This window comes from Schistocerca nitens, chromosome 4 (assembly GCF_023898315.1).
Source record: "Schistocerca nitens isolate TAMUIC-IGC-003100 chromosome 4, iqSchNite1.1, whole genome shotgun sequence".
Taxonomy (NCBI): Eukaryota; Metazoa; Arthropoda; class Insecta; order Orthoptera; family Acrididae; genus Schistocerca; species Schistocerca nitens.
The window spans coordinates 271,256,335-271,273,410 of NC_064617.1; the positions used below are offsets into that span (position 1 = coordinate 271,256,335).

The 17,076-nt window shown below is 45.6% G+C and overlaps 33 non-coding genes across 33 annotated transcripts; 22 read left to right on the forward strand and 11 right to left on the reverse strand.

Annotated features, from left to right (window-relative positions):
• The first annotated feature begins 235 nt into the window (after positions 1–235).
• Trnac-gca (transfer RNA cysteine (anticodon GCA)) lies at positions 236–307 on the forward strand. Its single transcript has one exon. It is a non-coding gene; the product is annotated as a tRNA-Cys (tRNA).
• Positions 308–582: 275 nt separating this feature from the next.
• Positions 583–654, reverse strand: Trnaa-cgc (transfer RNA alanine (anticodon CGC)). The gene has a single exon. It is a non-coding gene; the product is annotated as a tRNA-Ala (tRNA).
• A 118-nt stretch (positions 655–772) lies between these two features.
• Positions 773–844, forward strand: Trnaw-cca (transfer RNA tryptophan (anticodon CCA)). The gene has a single exon. It is a non-coding gene; the product is annotated as a tRNA-Trp (tRNA).
• Positions 845–1,162: 318 nt separating this feature from the next.
• Trnac-gca (transfer RNA cysteine (anticodon GCA)) lies at positions 1,163–1,234 on the forward strand. Its single transcript has one exon. It is a non-coding gene; the product is annotated as a tRNA-Cys (tRNA).
• A 275-nt stretch (positions 1,235–1,509) lies between these two features.
• On the reverse strand, positions 1,510–1,581 carry Trnaa-cgc (transfer RNA alanine (anticodon CGC)). The gene has a single exon. It is a non-coding gene; the product is annotated as a tRNA-Ala (tRNA).
• A 118-nt stretch (positions 1,582–1,699) lies between these two features.
• Positions 1,700–1,771, forward strand: Trnaw-cca (transfer RNA tryptophan (anticodon CCA)). The gene has a single exon. It is a non-coding gene; the product is annotated as a tRNA-Trp (tRNA).
• A 318-nt stretch (positions 1,772–2,089) lies between these two features.
• Trnac-gca (transfer RNA cysteine (anticodon GCA)) lies at positions 2,090–2,161 on the forward strand. Its single transcript has one exon. It is a non-coding gene; the product is annotated as a tRNA-Cys (tRNA).
• Positions 2,162–2,436: 275 nt separating this feature from the next.
• On the reverse strand, positions 2,437–2,508 carry Trnaa-cgc (transfer RNA alanine (anticodon CGC)). The gene has a single exon. It is a non-coding gene; the product is annotated as a tRNA-Ala (tRNA).
• Positions 2,509–2,626: 118 nt separating this feature from the next.
• On the forward strand, positions 2,627–2,698 carry Trnaw-cca (transfer RNA tryptophan (anticodon CCA)). The gene has a single exon. It is a non-coding gene; the product is annotated as a tRNA-Trp (tRNA).
• Positions 2,699–3,016: 318 nt separating this feature from the next.
• On the forward strand, positions 3,017–3,088 carry Trnac-gca (transfer RNA cysteine (anticodon GCA)). Its single transcript has one exon. It is a non-coding gene; the product is annotated as a tRNA-Cys (tRNA).
• A 275-nt stretch (positions 3,089–3,363) lies between these two features.
• On the reverse strand, positions 3,364–3,435 carry Trnaa-cgc (transfer RNA alanine (anticodon CGC)). The gene has a single exon. It is a non-coding gene; the product is annotated as a tRNA-Ala (tRNA).
• Positions 3,436–3,553: 118 nt separating this feature from the next.
• Positions 3,554–3,625, forward strand: Trnaw-cca (transfer RNA tryptophan (anticodon CCA)). The gene has a single exon. It is a non-coding gene; the product is annotated as a tRNA-Trp (tRNA).
• Positions 3,626–3,943: 318 nt separating this feature from the next.
• Trnac-gca (transfer RNA cysteine (anticodon GCA)) lies at positions 3,944–4,015 on the forward strand. Its single transcript has one exon. It is a non-coding gene; the product is annotated as a tRNA-Cys (tRNA).
• Positions 4,016–4,290: 275 nt separating this feature from the next.
• On the reverse strand, positions 4,291–4,362 carry Trnaa-cgc (transfer RNA alanine (anticodon CGC)). The gene has a single exon. It is a non-coding gene; the product is annotated as a tRNA-Ala (tRNA).
• Positions 4,363–4,480: 118 nt separating this feature from the next.
• Positions 4,481–4,552, forward strand: Trnaw-cca (transfer RNA tryptophan (anticodon CCA)). Its single transcript has one exon. It is a non-coding gene; the product is annotated as a tRNA-Trp (tRNA).
• A 5,981-nt stretch (positions 4,553–10,533) lies between these two features.
• On the reverse strand, positions 10,534–10,605 carry Trnaa-cgc (transfer RNA alanine (anticodon CGC)). The gene has a single exon. It is a non-coding gene; the product is annotated as a tRNA-Ala (tRNA).
• A 118-nt stretch (positions 10,606–10,723) lies between these two features.
• Trnaw-cca (transfer RNA tryptophan (anticodon CCA)) lies at positions 10,724–10,795 on the forward strand. The gene has a single exon. It is a non-coding gene; the product is annotated as a tRNA-Trp (tRNA).
• A 318-nt stretch (positions 10,796–11,113) lies between these two features.
• Positions 11,114–11,185, forward strand: Trnac-gca (transfer RNA cysteine (anticodon GCA)). The gene has a single exon. It is a non-coding gene; the product is annotated as a tRNA-Cys (tRNA).
• A 275-nt stretch (positions 11,186–11,460) lies between these two features.
• Positions 11,461–11,532, reverse strand: Trnaa-cgc (transfer RNA alanine (anticodon CGC)). The gene has a single exon. It is a non-coding gene; the product is annotated as a tRNA-Ala (tRNA).
• Positions 11,533–11,650: 118 nt separating this feature from the next.
• On the forward strand, positions 11,651–11,722 carry Trnaw-cca (transfer RNA tryptophan (anticodon CCA)). The gene has a single exon. It is a non-coding gene; the product is annotated as a tRNA-Trp (tRNA).
• Positions 11,723–12,040: 318 nt separating this feature from the next.
• Positions 12,041–12,112, forward strand: Trnac-gca (transfer RNA cysteine (anticodon GCA)). The gene has a single exon. It is a non-coding gene; the product is annotated as a tRNA-Cys (tRNA).
• Positions 12,113–12,387: 275 nt separating this feature from the next.
• Trnaa-cgc (transfer RNA alanine (anticodon CGC)) lies at positions 12,388–12,459 on the reverse strand. Its single transcript has one exon. It is a non-coding gene; the product is annotated as a tRNA-Ala (tRNA).
• A 118-nt stretch (positions 12,460–12,577) lies between these two features.
• Positions 12,578–12,649, forward strand: Trnaw-cca (transfer RNA tryptophan (anticodon CCA)). Its single transcript has one exon. It is a non-coding gene; the product is annotated as a tRNA-Trp (tRNA).
• Positions 12,650–12,967: 318 nt separating this feature from the next.
• Positions 12,968–13,039, forward strand: Trnac-gca (transfer RNA cysteine (anticodon GCA)). Its single transcript has one exon. It is a non-coding gene; the product is annotated as a tRNA-Cys (tRNA).
• Positions 13,040–13,314: 275 nt separating this feature from the next.
• Trnaa-cgc (transfer RNA alanine (anticodon CGC)) lies at positions 13,315–13,386 on the reverse strand. Its single transcript has one exon. It is a non-coding gene; the product is annotated as a tRNA-Ala (tRNA).
• A 118-nt stretch (positions 13,387–13,504) lies between these two features.
• Positions 13,505–13,576, forward strand: Trnaw-cca (transfer RNA tryptophan (anticodon CCA)). Its single transcript has one exon. It is a non-coding gene; the product is annotated as a tRNA-Trp (tRNA).
• Positions 13,577–13,894: 318 nt separating this feature from the next.
• On the forward strand, positions 13,895–13,966 carry Trnac-gca (transfer RNA cysteine (anticodon GCA)). The gene has a single exon. It is a non-coding gene; the product is annotated as a tRNA-Cys (tRNA).
• A 275-nt stretch (positions 13,967–14,241) lies between these two features.
• Positions 14,242–14,313, reverse strand: Trnaa-cgc (transfer RNA alanine (anticodon CGC)). Its single transcript has one exon. It is a non-coding gene; the product is annotated as a tRNA-Ala (tRNA).
• Positions 14,314–14,431: 118 nt separating this feature from the next.
• Positions 14,432–14,503, forward strand: Trnaw-cca (transfer RNA tryptophan (anticodon CCA)). The gene has a single exon. It is a non-coding gene; the product is annotated as a tRNA-Trp (tRNA).
• Positions 14,504–14,821: 318 nt separating this feature from the next.
• On the forward strand, positions 14,822–14,893 carry Trnac-gca (transfer RNA cysteine (anticodon GCA)). Its single transcript has one exon. It is a non-coding gene; the product is annotated as a tRNA-Cys (tRNA).
• Positions 14,894–15,168: 275 nt separating this feature from the next.
• Trnaa-cgc (transfer RNA alanine (anticodon CGC)) lies at positions 15,169–15,240 on the reverse strand. The gene has a single exon. It is a non-coding gene; the product is annotated as a tRNA-Ala (tRNA).
• Positions 15,241–15,358: 118 nt separating this feature from the next.
• On the forward strand, positions 15,359–15,430 carry Trnaw-cca (transfer RNA tryptophan (anticodon CCA)). Its single transcript has one exon. It is a non-coding gene; the product is annotated as a tRNA-Trp (tRNA).
• A 318-nt stretch (positions 15,431–15,748) lies between these two features.
• Positions 15,749–15,820, forward strand: Trnac-gca (transfer RNA cysteine (anticodon GCA)). Its single transcript has one exon. It is a non-coding gene; the product is annotated as a tRNA-Cys (tRNA).
• Positions 15,821–17,076: the final 1,256 nt, after the last annotated feature.

Genomic DNA, 17,076 nt, shown 5'->3' on the forward strand with positions numbered 1-17,076 from the left:
GAACTTGCTTGAAAAAAGCTACTAGTGCAATTTTCGCGTTCTGACATTAAAGTGTAGGCGCCGACTCACACTTTCTCCAGGCGCGAAGTGTCTAGTATTTTTGATATTTATATCGTTTAACGCTAATATATAACTGAGAGATAATGATTACGCAATATTTTGCTCGATTAGACGTCTTTAGCCAGGCAGAGTATAATATTTTTCCTTAAGTTATGGGAATAGAAAGATCGTGAAAGGGGGTATAGCTCAGTCGTAGAGCATTCGACTGCAGATCGAGAGGTCCCCGGTTCAATCCCGGGTGCCCCCTTCATTTTTCAGTATCTCGAAAAAACAAATGACGGTTGTCGCGGTGAGTTGCAAATAACATGTTTCAGATGCACTCCGCACGCCATACCGAAGGCTTTGGAGCAACATTTCAATGGGGGGATCGCAGCCCAGGCTCTTGCAGGTCATCGTCCTCCCGCCATGCGGTCGAACTGTACGAAATCCACTTGCTTGGGGGAAGAATCTTGTACACTGAATTTTATAGAATATGGTGATAGGCAAAAGTTTTCGTGTACTGCTGCACGGAGAAACAAAAATTGGAGGAGCTGGGATTTGAACCCAGGACTTTCTGCATGCGAAGCAGACACTCTACCACTGAGTTACACCCCCGCCAGAGCAACTACATCTGGGACGAGTCTCTCGTGGATCCTACTGTCATTATTTCTTAGGTTTGAACGGTACAGTAAGTGTTCGAGGAACCTATTCATGACAAGACCTCAGCAGCGTCGACTCCGTGGCGCAACGGTAGCGCGTCTGACTCCAGATCAGAAGGTTGCGTGTTCAAATCACGTTGGGGTCACAGTGAAATTTTCGTTTACGAAAGCCATAGGCGAGTATGTCAGTTTAATCAGATACCAAACGATTACAGAGAACGGACGAACAGAACTTGCTTGAAAAAAGCTACTAGTGCAATTTTCGCGTTCTGACATTAAAGTGTAGGCGCCGACTCACACTTTCTCCAGGCGCGAACTGTCTAGTATTTTTGATATTTATATCGTTTAACGCTAATAAATAACTGAGAGATAATGATTACGCAATATTTTGCTCGATTAGACGTCTTTAGCCAGGCAGAGTATAATATTTTTCCTTAAGTTATGGGAATAGAAAGATCGTGAAAGGGGGTATAGCTCAGTCGTAGAGCATTCGACTGCAGATCGAGAGGTCCCCGGTTCAATCCCGGGTGCCCCCTTCATTTTTCAGTATCTCGAAAAAACAAATGACGGTTGTCGCGGTGAGTTGCAAATAACATGTTTCAGATGCACTCCGCACGCCATACCGAAGGCTTTGGAGCAACATTTCAATGGGGGGATCGCAGCCCAGGCTCTTGCAGGTCATCGTCCTCCCGCCATGCGGTCGAACTGTACGAAATCCACTTGCTTGGGGGAAGAATCTTGTACACTGAATTTTATAGAATATGGTGATAGGCAAAAGTTTTCGTGTACTGCTGCACGGAGAAACAAAAATTGGAGGAGCTGGGATTTGAACCCAGGACTTTCTGCATGCGAAGCAGACACTCTACCACTGAGTTACACCCCCGCCAGAGCAACTACATCTGGGACGAGTCTCTCGTGGATCCTACTGTCATTATTTCTTAGGTTTGAACGGTACAGTAAGTGTTCGAGGAACCTATTCATGACAAGACCTCAGCAGCGTCGACTCCGTGGCGCAACGGTAGCGCGTCTGACTCCAGATCAGAAGGTTGCGTGTTCAAATCACGTCGGGGTCACAGTGAAATTTTCGTTTACGAAAGCCATAGGCGAGTATGTCAGTTTAATCAGATACCAAACGATTACAGAGAACGGACGAACAGAACTTGCTTGAAAAAAGCTACTAGTGCAATTTTCGCGTTCTGACATTAAAGTGTAGGCGCCGACTCACACTTTCTCCAGGCGCGAACTGTCTAGTATTTTTGATATTTATATCGTTTAACGCTAATATATAACTGAGAGATAATGATTACGCAATATTTTGCTCGATTAGACGTCTTTAGCCAGGCAGAGTATAATATTTTTCCTTAAGTTATGGGAATAGAAAGATCGTGAAAGGGGGTATAGCTCAGTCGTAGAGCATTCGACTGCAGATCGAGAGGTCCCCGGTTCAATCCCGGGTGCCCCCTTCATTTTTCAGTATCTCGAAAAAACAAATGACGGTTGTCGCGGTGAGTTGCAAATAACATGTTTCAGATGCACTCCGCACGCCATACCGAAGGCTTTGGAGCAACATTTCAATGGGGGGATCGCAGCCCAGGCTCTTGCAGGTCATCGTCCTCCCGCCATGCGGTCGAACTGTACGAAATCCACTTGCTTGGGGGAAGAATCTTGTACACTGAATTTTATAGAATATGGTGATAGGCAAAAGTTTTCGTGTACTGCTGCACGGAGAAACAAAAATTGGAGGAGCTGGGATTTGAACCCAGGACTTTCTGCATGCGAAGCAGACACTCTACCACTGAGTTACACCCCCGCCAGAGCAACTACATCTGGGACGAGTCTCTCGTGGATCCTACTGTCATTATTTCTTAGGTTTGAACGGTACAGTAAGTGTTCGAGGAACCTATTCATGACAAGACCTCAGCAGCGTCGACTCCGTGGCGCAACGGTAGCGCGTCTGACTCCAGATCAGAAGGTTGCGTGTTCAAATCACGTCGGGGTCACAGTGAAATTTTCGTTTACGAAAGCCATAGGCGAGTATGTCAGTTTAATCAGATGCCAAACGATTACAGAGAACGGACGAACAGAACTTGCTTGAAAAAAGCTACTAGTGCAATTTTCGCGTTCTGACATTAAAGTGTAGGCGCCGACTCACACTTTCTCCAGGCGCGAACTGTCTAGTATTTTTGATATTTATATCGTTTAACGCTAATATATAACTGAGAGATAATGATTACGCAATATTTTGCTCGATTAGACGTCTTTAGCCAGGCAGAGTATAATATTTTTCCTTAAGTTATGGGAATAGAAAGATCGTGAAAGGGGGTATAGCTCAGTCGTAGAGCATTCGACTGCAGATCGAGAGGTCCCCGGTTCAATCCCGGGTGCCCCCTTCATTTTTCAGTATCTCGAAAAAACAAATGACGGTTGTCGCGGTGAGTTGCAAATAACATGTTTCAGATGCACTCCGCACGCCATACCGAAGGCTTTGGAGCAACATTTCAATGGGGGGATCGCAGCCCAGGCTCTTGCAGGTCATCGTCCTCCCGCCATGCGGTCGAACTGTACGAAATCCACTTGCTTGGGGGAAGAATCTTGTACACTGAATTTTATAGAATATGGTGATAGGCAAAAGTTTTCGTGTACTGCTGCACGGAGAAACAAAAATTGGAGGAGCTGGGATTTGAACCCAGGACTTTCTGCATGCGAAGCAGACACTCTACCACTGAGTTACACCCCCGCCAGAGCAACTACATCTGGGACGAGTCTCTCGTGGATCCTACTGTCATTATTTCTTAGGTTTGAACGGTACAGTAAGTGTTCGAGGAACCTATTCATGACAAGACCTCAGCAGCGTCGACTCCGTGGCGCAACGGTAGCGCGTCTGACTCCAGATCAGAAGGTTGCGTGTTCAAATCACGTCGGGGTCACAGTGAAATTTTCGTTTACGAAAGCCATAGGCGAGTATGTCAGTTTAATCAGATACCAAACGATTACAGAGAACGGACGAACAGAACTTGCTTGAAAAAAGCTACTAGTGCAATTTTCGCGTTCTGACATTAAAGTGTAGGCGCCGACTCACACTTTCTCCAGGCGCGAACTGTCTAGTATTTTTGATATTTATATCGTTTAACGCTAATATATAACTGAGAGATAATGATTACGCAATATTTTGCTCGATTAGACGTCTTTAGCCAGGCAGAGTATAATATTTTTCCTTAAGTTATGGGAATAGAAAGATCGTGAAAGGGGGTATAGCTCAGTCGTAGAGCATTCGACTGCAGATCGAGAGGTCCCCGGTTCAATCCCGGGTGCCCCCTTCATTTTTCAGTATCTCGAAAAAACAAATGACGGTTGTCGCGGTGAGTTGCAAATAACATGTTTCAGATGCACTCCGCACGCCATACCGAAGGCTTTGGAGCAACATTTCAATGGGGGGATCGCAGCCCAGGCTCTTGCAGGTCATCGTCCTCCCGCCATGCGGTCGAACTGTACGAAATCCACTTGCTTGGGGGAAGAATCTTGTACACTGAATTTTATAGAATATGGTGATAGGCAAAAGTTTTCGTGTACTGCTGCACGGAGAAACAAAAATTGGAGGAGCTGGGATTTGAACCCAGGACTTTCTGCATGCGAAGCAGACACTCTACCACTGAGTTACACCCCCGCCAGAGCAACTACATCTGGGACGAGTCTCTCGTGGATCCTACTGTCATTATTTCTTAGGTTTGAACGGTACAGTAAGTGTTCGAGGAACCTATTCATGACAAGACCTCAGCAGCGTCGACTCCGTGGCGCAACGGTAGCGCGTCTGACTCCAGATCAGAAGGTTGCGTGTTCAAATCACGTCGGGGTCACAGTGAAATTTTCGTTTACGAAAGCCATAGGCGAGTATGTCAGTTTAATCAGATACCAAACGATTACAGAGAACGGACGAACAGAACTTGCTTGAAAAAAGCTACTAGTGCAATTTTCGCGTTCTGACATTAAAGTGTAGGCGCCGACTCACACTTTCTCCAGGCGCGAACTGTCTAGTATTTTTGATATTTATATCGTTTAACGCTAATATATAACTGAGAGATAATGATTACGCAATATTTTGCTCGATTAGACGTCTTTAGCCAGGCAGAGTATAATATTTTTCCTTAAGTTATGGGAATAGAAAGATCGTGAAAGGGGGTATAGCTCAGTTAGTCGCGGCCGAGACGCCGTAGCGGTCGGACGTGTGTGTTGTGTACGTGTTGCAGCTTTCGCCGCTCGCGTGCTTGCTGCTGTTTACAGCTTCTCAGTGTTTGTAAGTAACGATAAAAGCGCCTTATAATGGAGGCTAGATACCGCAAGTGCAATCTTAAAGTTGAGTTCCCGTTCGGTTGTGAACGACCTACTGTACTCGATATCGACGACTGGCTTTTTGACCAATTAGGTTTGCGAGACGGTGATGTTAATGGTTTGCAGTATGATTTTCTCGCTAACGCTCTGTACGTTGGTCTTCAAAATGACGACGTGTGTCATAGGATTATGACGACAACAGGAGGTTCTTCTAATTTTCGTACCTCGAAAGGCGAAGTTTTGAAAGTGGGGATCAGTTATGCTGGCTTAGGTTTGAGAACGGTCCGCGTCTTTAACTTACCTTTCGAAATGGAATTCGAGCACATCAAGCGAACGCTTGAACCATATGGCAAAGTCATTCATATATATGGTGAGAAGTGGCAGGGGAACAGGCATTTCAATGTCGACAATGGTGTCCGTAATGTCAAGATTGATCTGCATCGCCATATACCGTCGTTTGTAACTGTACGTGGCTTTAAGGCCTTAGTTGTTTACGATGGACAACCACGCACTTGCGTTATTTGTGGGTCCCCTGATCATATAAAGGCAGGATGTCCACGTATTAAGTCCCCTCGCCGCGAATTTCGACCTCTCCTTGGTGCGGAGGGTGCCGAGACGGGAGACAAGTTAACGTACGCGCAGACGCTGGCAGACTCGCCTGTCTTGCAGCGGCCGACCACACTGGCGGCCGCGTCCGAACCTGGCCGGCCTACACCGCCACCGCGGTACAGCCTGCGGCCTCCGCTGCCGATCATAGTCAAAATGCCGCCGATCATCGCGATCGTCAGACTGATACCATACCTGACCTCCCACCTGCCAGCCAGGTGCGACTTGAAGGGGAGACAACGTCAACTCCGCACCAAAGTCGTGAGCAGTTGACGTCTGTAGTTCCTACTCCCCCGAAAACACCGACTGTGCTATCTGGTTCACCTTCCGGTAAGGTGACAGGCTCCGCCATCGGCGTCGATAACGCATCCGTCGGTGGCCCGACAACTGCTGGCAAATCCAGTTTCAAACAACCGGCCGCCAGATCTAAACGTGCTGCTCGGAAACAAAGTCAAGAGGAACTAGACGAGTTGGAAAGTAAGCTGTTGCGAACCCAGAAAATCCTCAAGAAGAATTCCTCTGACGTGTTGTTGCCCAACACCGAGGGGAATGGTACATCCAAGCCGCAAGGGGATGATGGTTTTATGCATGTCGATGCCCGTACAGGTGAACCAATGGAAACGACGGCCCCAGACATACCTGCGACGACCACTTCGTGGTCTGAGGACGTGGAACGAGACTAGTAGATTCAGGGATGACACAAGCGTACAAGATTGCAACAATTAATGTCAATAGAATTGTCTCGGACGTTAAATGGAAGAGCTTACGTGATTACTTGTACGCAGCAGACGTCGACATAGCTATGTTACAAGAAGTTGTTTCCACTAAGGTCGAAGATATTCCCAGCTATGACGCCATTGTGAACTTAGGCGATGAATGTGGTACGGCGATCCTGTATAAAGCCGGCATTCCGTGTGAATTAGACACCTTGATAGAAACTGGGCGCGGGATCACGGCAAAACTGAACGGGTTACTTTTAGTAAATATCTATGCCCCAACTGGGTCTGACGGTCGACGCGACAGGCGCGACTTTTACAGAGAGGATGTAGTACGCCTCTTCACTAACGTCAGACATAATATAATTTTAGGCGGGGATTTTAATTGTGTGTTACGCCGCGAGGACCAGTGCCCAAATTTTAATTTTTGTGAAGAGTTAAAAGTTTTAACTGATGGTTTAGGTCTGATAGATATCTGGACCCATCTTCGTCCACAGGCCAAGGCGTACACCTACGTGTGCCATAGTTCAGCAAGTCGATTAGACAGAATATATGTCACCAAAAGATTCCTGCACAATGTAATTGACTGTGAGATATGGCCTGTAAATTTTTCTGATCATTGTGCCTTCCATATAACAGTCAACTCTACTAAGCAAACCACATTTTTGGGACGCGGTGTATGGCAGCTAAATCTCTCTCTCCTCGACGACGTCGAACTGCGACAATCCCTCGTCCGCACTTGGGACAAGTGTATGCGCAATCAAGCGAGATACGCACGACGTGTAGTCTGGTGGACCGAATACGTCAAGCCACAATTAAAGAAATGTATGATCCAATATGCACGGGACACAGCATACTGGAGGAAGCGCACATTAGAATTTTATTTCTCGTGCTTGCGCGAGTTGTACGGTGATCCCGCACGGATCATCAGCCACAACCTTCAAATCAGACGCATTAAAGCCAAAATTACGACTCGGGTGCGGCGGTCACTGGACGGTCCTAAAGTAAGAGCGCGGACTGGGACTGATATTGTGCAGGAAAGGCCTTCCATTTTCCATGTTATCAGGGAAGCTAAACGTGGACGGCAGAAGCTACTCCACAATCTTCAAGACGACCGAGGACGGGAGTACATCACACAGACCGACATCAAAAATCATGTTGTCACATACTATGCGAATCTTTATGCAGAGCCGGAAATCGACTCTTCCATGGAAGAAAGTCTTTTATCTCCCATTGCAACGACAGTTACTGCTGACGACAATGTTGACCTTCTGGAAAATGTCACGAATGAAGACCTCAAGGTTGTCATAACAGGATCACCACGTAACAAAGCGGCAGGATTAGACGGTCTCCCTGTGGAATTTTACATCCGCTTCTGGGACCTTATTGGTGATGAATTAACAACTATGTACAATCAATTGCTGAACGGTGACCCCTTTCCAATAGACTTTACTGAAGGCCTGGTCGTATTGATTCCCAAAAAAGCGCACAGCCGCTCTTTGCACGATTATCGACCCATTACATTGCTGAACACTGATTTTAAAATCTTGACTCGTCTTTTAAATCAACGGCTGAAACCGATTCTCACGAAAGTTATTGGTCCGTACCAGACGAGCGTCGGCACAGGTCGATCCATGACGAATGTTTTATGTGCCTACAGGGACGTACTACATTTAACTTGGCTCTGTAAATGTCAACTAGGGATTTTGGTTTTAGATTTTGAAAAGGCCTTTGACAGGATTAGCCACAAGTTTTTAATGAACGTCATGCACAAAATGGGGTTCAATCATCAGTTCCTTCAGCTTTTACAGCACTGCATCGTTGGAACAACGTCCAGAATAAAGGTTAATGGTCAACTCACTACTCGTGTGCCCATCAAACAATCTGTTCGCCAAGGCTGCCCTCTCTCGATGTCGTTGTTTGCCATCGCGGTTGAGCCGCTGTTATTTACTCTGAATGCACAACTTGCCGGTCTCAAGGTCTTTAATGTCAAAACGGTTTGCCATGCTTATGCTGATGACATTAGCGTCATTGTAAATACGACGGATGATATTGAAACGGTGCGCCGCCTGACCACACAGTACACGCATTCCTCCGGTGCGTTGATCAATACCCATAAATCCAAAATTCTTCCTCTCGGTCCGATGGATGAATATATGGTATCATCTTGGTTGCAACGTGTTGACAAGCTTAAGCAACTTGGAATGACTCTGCTGCCGGACCCGCGTGAGATGGCCAAGACGAACTGGCACCTTATACTTAACACAGTTCGAGCAACGCTCCAGGAACATAAGACTAGATCTCTGAACCGTCTCCAACGGGCCCAGTTGGTCAATGTGTATGTTCTTAGTAAAATCTATCACATCGCCGCCGTGTTGCCCATACCCGATGACATCGCTCACAAGCTGCTTGTTGCCATCTATTGGTTTGTCTGGAGAGGTAATATCTTAAAAACTCCACTTCACACGTTAACACTGGCTCGCCACGCAGGCGGGCTAGGCATCAAGGATGTCCGCTCACAGTGTCTTGCAGTTTTCATAAATAGAACGTCCAAAATACTTCGCAGTAATCACACTGGACTATCGCAGAGCCTCTTCACCTCCTTACTACCTCAGGATGTGAGGCCGCCAATCCATGTTGGGCGCATCAATGAACAGTTGGGATACGTCCGCGTCTATTACACGGAAATCAGTTACCTGCCTCAGTCGCCCCAACATTTTACCACCTCTACCCTTTACACTCAACTGACGAAGCGGCAGCACCGACATCCGATCGAAACAAAACATCCGGAGAAAACGTGGCAACGTATATGGGCGAACATAAGCAACCCAATTCTGCCGTTGGACGTAGCGTCGGTATGGTATGACATTGTCAATGAAAAGATCATCACAGGCGAAAAGCTCCATAAAATAAAACTGCGTCCTACACCATACTGTACTCGTTGTCAGCTTATAGATACCCTGGCTCACACCTTCGTTTGCAGAGAGAACGTCGTCATCTGGAACTGGACGAGGAAAAAGCTGTCGATTATTAACAGGACATCGGAAAATACGATTACTGTGGAAGATGTGATACATCCGGATTGGCGATTGTTCCCCGCCGCGAAGAATAATAGTTACGCCTGGCTCCTTGGACAATGTGCATACTACATTGTTACCAACCATCATGCAGATCTCAGCGCCTTCATTTTGTATCTTCAGGACCAACATTATCATTTGAAACAACGTCCTAAGTATAAACACTTGTTCCACAATTTTCTTCTCCACACTGTACCTCCAACGTAAGAGACGTTCTACATTGGTTTTCTTCCTCTCCAGAAACAACACTTTTACATAATTGCGACACGCCAACATGTCAAAGTACCCACGCCAGTTCAAGGACACAAAATGTTTCAAGAAAAAAAACATGTTATAATTTCTAGGAGCAATCTTTTCTTTTCTTTAATTTTATTTTTAATTTTTAATTTTTTTTTTTTTCGCTAAATAACATCAGTGGCAGCGCACTGCAACACAAAATAAATAACTAACATGAAGCACGTTAGTTGGTTGGATCCTAGAGGAGGAACACGGGACATGGTGGTCAGGCCTCGGGTTTCGACCCCTGACCGCCTTGCCCCTGACGCCTCCTTTTGGAAAAAACAAAACAAAAAAAAAAAAAAAATAATAATAATAATTAAAAAAAAATAATAAAAAAATGGATAAGGCATAAATAAAAAAAACAAAAAAGGAAAACAAAAAAAAAGGAAAAAAAAAAGAGTGGCGCAGTGGAAGCGTGCGGGGCAAAAAAAAAAATAAAAAGAAAAAAAAAAGTCGTAGAGCATTCGACCAAAAAAAAAAAAAAAAAAAAAAAAAAAAGTCGTAGAGCATTCGACTGCAGATCGAGAGGTCCCCGGTTCAATCCCGGGTGCCCCCTTCATTTTTCAGTATCTCGAAAAAACAAATGACGGTTGTCGCGGTGAGTTGCAAATAACATGTTTCAGATGCACTCCGCACGCCATACCGAAGGCTTTGGAGCAACATTTCAATGGGGGGATCGCAGCCCAGGCTCTTGCAGGTCATCGTCCTCCCGCCATGCGGTCGAACTGTACGAAATCCACTTGCTTGGGGGAAGAATCTTGTACACTGAATTTTATAGAATATGGTGATAGGCAAAAGTTTTCGTGTACTGCTGCACGGAGAAACAAAAATTGGAGGAGCTGGGATTTGAACCCAGGACTTTCTGCATGCGAAGCAGACACTCTACCACTGAGTTACACCCCCGCCAGAGCAACTACATCTGGGACGAGTCTCTCGTGGATCCTACTGTCATTATTTCTTAGGTTTGAACGGTACAGTAAGTGTTCGAGGAACCTATTCATGAGAAGACCTCAGCAGCGTCGACTCCGTGGCGCAACGGTAGCGCGTCTGACTCCAGATCAGAAGGTTGCGTGTTCAAATCACGTCGGGGTCACAGTGAAATTTTCGTTTACGAAAGCCATAGGCGAGTATGTCAGTTTAATCAGATACCAAACGATTACAGAGAACGGACGAACAGAACTTGCTTGAAAAAAGCTACTAGTGCAATTTTCGCGTTCTGACATTAAAGTGTAGGCGCCGACTCACACTTTCTCCAGGCGCGAACTGTCTAGTATTTTTGATATTTATATCGTTTAACGCTAATATATAACTGAGAGATAATGATTACGCAATATTTTGCTCGATTAGACGTCTTTAGCCAGGCAGAGTATAATATTTTTCCTTAAGTTATGGGAATAGAAAGATCGTGAAAGGGGGTATAGCTCAGTCGTAGAGCATTCGACTGCAGATCGAGAGGTCCCCGGTTCAATCCCGGGTGCCCCCTTCATTTTTCAGTATCTCGAAAAAACAAATGACGGTTGTCGCGGTGAGTTGCAAATAACATGTTTCAGATGCACTCCGCACGCCATACCGAAGGCTTTGGAGCAACATTTCAATGGGGGGATCGCAGCCCAGGCTCTTGCAGGTCATCGTCCTCCCGCCATGCGGTCGAACTGTACGAAATCCACTTGCTTGGGGGAAGAATCTTGTACACTGAATTTTATAGAATATGGTGATAGGCAAAAGTTTTCGTGTACTGCTGCACGGAGAAACAAAAATTGGAGGAGCTGGGATTTGAACCCAGGACTTTCTGCATGCGAAGCAGACACTCTACCACTGAGTTACACCCCCGCCAGAGCAACTACATCTGGGACGAGTCTCTCGTGGATCCTACTGTCATTATTTCTTAGGTTTGAACGGTACAGTAAGTGTTGGAGGAACCTATTCATGACAAGACCTCAGCAGCGTCGACTCCGTGGCGCAACGGTAGCGCGTCTGACTCCAGATCAGAAGGTTGCGTGTTCAAATCACGTTGGGGTCACAGTGAAATTTTCGTTTACGAAAGCCATAGGCGAGTATGTCAGTTTAATCAGATACCAAACGATTACAGAGAACGGACGAACAGAACTTGCTTGAAAAAAGCTACTAGTGCAATTTTCGCGTTCTGACATTAAAGTGTAGGCGCCGACTCACACTTTCTCCAGGCGCGAACTGTCTAGTATTTTTGATATTTATATCGTTTAACGCTAATATATAACTGAGAGATAATGATTACGCAATATTTTGCTCGATTAGACGTCTTTAGCCAGGCAGAGTATAATATTTTTCCTTAAGTTATGGGAATAGAAAGATCGTGAAAGGGGGTATAGCTCAGTCGTAGAGCATTCGACTGCAGATCGAGAGGTCCCCGGTTCAATCCCGGGTGCCCCCTTCATTTTTCAGTATCTCGAAAAAACAAATGACGGTTGTCGCGGTGAGTTGCAAATAACATGTTTCAGATGCACTCCGCACGCCATACCGAAGGCTTTGGAGCAACATTTCAATGGGGGGATCGCAGCCCAGGCTCTTGCAGGTCATCGTCCTCCCGCCATGCGGTCGAACTGTACGAAATCCACTTGCTTGGGGGAAGAATCTTGTACACTGAATTTTATAGAATATGGTGATAGGCAAAAGTTTTCGTGTACTGCTGCACGGAGAAACAAAAATTGGAGGAGCTGGGATTTGAACCCATGACTTTCTGCATGCGAAGCAGACACTCTACCACTGAGTTACACCCCCGCCAGAGCAACTACATCTGGGACGAGTCTCTCGTGGATCCTACTGTCATTATTTCTTAGGTTTGAACGGTACAGTAAGTGTTGGAGGAACCTATTCATGACAAGACCTCAGCAGCGTCGACTCCGTGGCGCAACGGTAGCGCGTCTGACTCCAGATCAGAAGGTTGCGTGTTCAAATCACGTTGGGGTCACAGTGAAATTTTCGTTTACGAAAGCCATAGGCGAGTATGTCAGTTTAATCAGATACCAAACGATTACAGAGAACGGACGAACAGAACTTGCTTGAAAAAAGCTACTAGTGCAATTTTCGCGTTCTGACATTAAAGTGTAGGCGCCGACTCACACTTTCTCCAGGCGCGAAGTGTCTAGTATTTTTGATATTTATATCGTTTAACGCTAATATATAACTGAGAGATAATGATTACGCAATATTTTGCTCGATTAGACGTCTTTAGCCAGGCAGAGTATAATATTTTTCCTTAAGTTATGGGAATAGAAAGATCGTGAAAGGGGGTATAGCTCAGTCGTAGAGCATTCGACTGCAGATCGAGAGGTCCCCGGTTCAATCCCGGGTGCCCCCTTCATTTTTCAGTATCTCGAAAAAACAAATGACGGTTGTCGCGGTGAGTTGCAAATAACATGTTTCAGATGCACTCCGCACGCCATACCGAAGGCTTTGGAGCAACATTTCAATGGGGGGATCGCAGCCCAGGCTCTTGCAGGTCATCGTCCTCCCGCCATGCGGTCGAACTGTACGAAATCCACTTGCTTGGGGGAAGAATCTTGTACACTGAATTTTATAGAATATGGTGATAGGCAAAAGTTTTCGTGTACTGCTGCACGGAGAAACAAAAATTGGAGGAGCTGGGATTTGAACCCAGGACTTTCTGCATGCGAAGCAGACACTCTACCACTGAGTTACACCCCCGCCAGAGCAACTACATCTGGGACGAGTCTCTCGTGGATCCTACTGTCATTATTTCTTAGGTTTGAACGGTACAGTAAGTGTTCGAGGAACCTATTCATGACAAGACCTCAGCAGCGTCGACTCCGTGGCGCAACGGTAGCGCGTCTGACTCCAGATCAGAAGGTTGCGTGTTCAAATCACGTCGGGGTCACAGTGAAATTTTCGTTTACGAAAGCCATAGGCGAGTATGTCAGTTTAATCAGATACCAAACGATTACAGAGAACGGACGAACAGAACTTGCTTGAAAAAAGCTACTAGTGCAATTTTCGCGTTCTGACATTAAAGTGTAGGCGCCGACTCACACTTTCTCCAGGCGCGAACTGTCTAGTATTTTTGATATTTATATCGTTTAACGCTAATATATAACTGAGAGATAATGATTACGCAATATTTTGCTCGATTAGACGTCTTTAGCCAGGCAGAGTATAATATTTTTCCTTAAGTTATGGGAATAGAAAGATCGTGAAAGGGGGTATAGCTCAGTCGTAGAGCATTCGACTGCAGATCGAGAGGTCCCCGGTTCAATCCCGGGTGCCCCCTTCATTTTTCAGTATCTCGAAAAAACAAATGACGGTTGTCGCGGTGAGTTGCAAATAACATGTTTCAGATGCACTCCGCACGCCATACCGAAGGCTTTGGAGCAACATTTCAATGGGGGGATCGCAGCCCAGGCTCTTGCAGGTCATCGTCCTCCCGCCATGCGGTCGAACTGTACGAAATCCACTTGCTTGGGGGAAGAATCTTGTACACTGAATTTTATAGAATATGGTGATAGGCAAAAGTTTTCGTGTACTGCTGCACGGAGAAACAAAAATTGGAGGAGCTGGGATTTGAACCCAGGACTTTCTGCATGCGAAGCAGACACTCTACCACTGAGTTACACCCCCGCCAGAGCAACTACATCTGGGACGAGTCTCTCGTGGATCCTACTGTCATTATTTCTTAGGTTTGAACGGTACAGTAAGTGTTCGAGGAACCTATTCATGACAAGACCTCAGCAGCGTCGACTCCGTGGCGCAACGGTAGCGCGTCTGACTCCAGATCAGAAGGTTGCGTGTTCAAATCACGTCGGGGTCACAGTGAAATTTTCGTTTACGAAAGCCATAGGCGAGTATGTCAGTTTAATCAGATACCAAACGATTACAGAGAACGGACGAACAGAACTTGCTTGAAAAAAGCTACTAGTGCAATTTTCGCGTTCTGACATTAAAGTGTAGGCGCCGACTCACACTTTCTCCAGGCGCGAACTGTCTAGTATTTTTGATATTTATATCGTTTAACGCTAATATATAAGTGAGAGATAATGATTACGCAATATTTTGCTCGATTAGACGTCTTTAGCCAGGCAGAGTATAATATTTTTCCTTAAGTTATGGGAATAGAAAGATCGTGAAAGGGGGTATAGCTCAGTCGTAGAGCATTCGACTGCAGATCGAGAGGTACCCGGTTCAATCCCGGGTGCCCCCTTCATTTTTCAGTATCTCGAAAAAACAAATGACGGTTGTCGCGGTGAGTTGCAAATAACATGTTTCAGATGCACTCCGCACGCCATACCGAAGGCTTTGGAGCAACATTTCAATGGGGGGATCGCAGCCCAGGCTCTTGCAGGTCATCGTCCTCCCGCCATGCGGTCGAACTGTACGAAATCCACTTGCTTGGGGGAAGAATCTTGTACACTGAATTTTATAGAATATGGTGATAGGCAAAAGTTTTCGTGTACTGCTGCACGGAGAAACAAAAATTGGAGGAGCTGGGATTTGAACCCAGGACTTTCTGCATGCGAAGCAGACACTCTACCACTGAGTTACACCCCCGCCAGAGCAACTACATCTGGGACGAGTCTCTCGTGGATCCTACTGTCATTATTTCTTAGGTTTGAACGGTACAGTAAGTGTTCGAGGAACCTATTCATGACAAGACCTCAGCAGCGTCGACTCCGTGGCGCAACGGTAGCGCGTCTGACTCCAGATCAGAAGGTTGCGTGTTCAAATCACGTCGGGGTCACAGTGAAATTTTCGTTTACGAAAGCCATAGGCGAGTATGTCAGTTTAATCAGATACCAAACGATTACAGAGAACGGACGAACAGAACTTGCTTGAAAAAAGCTACTAGTGCAATTTTCGCGTTCTGACATTAAAGTGTAGGCGCCGACTCACACTTTCTCCAGGCGCGAACTGTCTAGTATTTTTGATATTTATATCGTTTAACGCTAATATATAACTGAGAGATAATGATTACGCAATATTTTGCTCGATTAGACGTCTTTAGCCAGGCAGAGTATAATATTTTTCCTTAAGTTATGGGAATAGAAAGATCGTGAAAGGGGGTATAGCTCAGTCGTAGAGCATTCGACTGCAGATCGAGAGGTCCCCGGTTCAATCCCGGGTGCCCCCTTCATTTTTCAGTATCTCGAAAAAACAAATGACGGTTGTCGCGGTGAGTTGCAAATAACATGTTTCAGATGCACTCCGCACGCCATACCGAAGGCTTTGGAGCAACATTTCAATGGGGGGATCGCAGCCCAGGCTCTTGCAGGTCATCGTCCTCCCGCCATGCGGTCGAACTGTACGAAATCCACTTGCTTGGGGGAAGAATCTTGTACACTGAATTTTATAGAATATGGTGATAGGCAAAAGTTTTCGTGTACTGCTGCACGGAGAAACAAAAATTGGAGGAGCTGGGATTTGAACCCAGGACTTTCTGCATGCGAAGCAGACACTCTACCACTTTTTTTTTTTTTTTTTTTTTTACCAATTGCGCCACTTTTTTTTTTCTTTTTTTTTAGTCAGACGCCTTAACCACTTTTTTTTTTTTTATAGTGCTCTACCATTTTTTTTAAATAGTATAGCGAGCGGGGCAGGCAGATGGCGGCAAGGAGGGCAGGGGTCAGTTAGTCCGAGGCCTGGCCACGGTGCCGCCCTCATACCCGTCATCACTCACATTGATGGGAAAGGGACATTGAGTTTATTTATTTATTTATTTATTTTTAATTTTTTTATTTTTTTTATTTTTTTTTTATTTTTTATTTTTTTTATTTTTTTTTTTTTGGGGAAAGCATCAATATGGGATTGGAGCCAGATCATTCGGTTGATACATAAACGGGTGAAGGTTGTAGAGCTCGAACAGCTATCCAATACCTGTTCTATTGAATGCAATATGAAGCATATTACCGTACTTGCGACGGTGATCCGCGTAGTTTCTAATTTTAATATATTCCGTTTCCATGTGTAACTGAAACTCGCTGTAATCTTCGCCCGTCAGCCGATTGAAGACATGACTTGTATATTGGCCCAACAGCCACATGACGGCATTATTTTTAGTTGGCGGAAAATATTTGACGTCTGGTCTGTGCAGTAATTTCGTGTCAATGTTATTTTCAGAAGTCCTAGTTATAAGGGCGACCTTTTGACGAACCCATTGCCAATTGCGCATGCGGTGACTGCAAGTATATCTGTGGGGAACAGTATCCACTTGGTGACAATCTGGACAATGGGCTGTGTCGCTTAGCCCAATCGCATGCAGGCGCTCATTCGTGCTGATAATGTTGTTAACCGTTTTGTACCATGTCGACCTGACCAGGGACGGAAGAACACTGCTGCTGATGTTCGCCCACAGGACATCCCAATTGACTCCAGTGTGCTTTTGTTCGA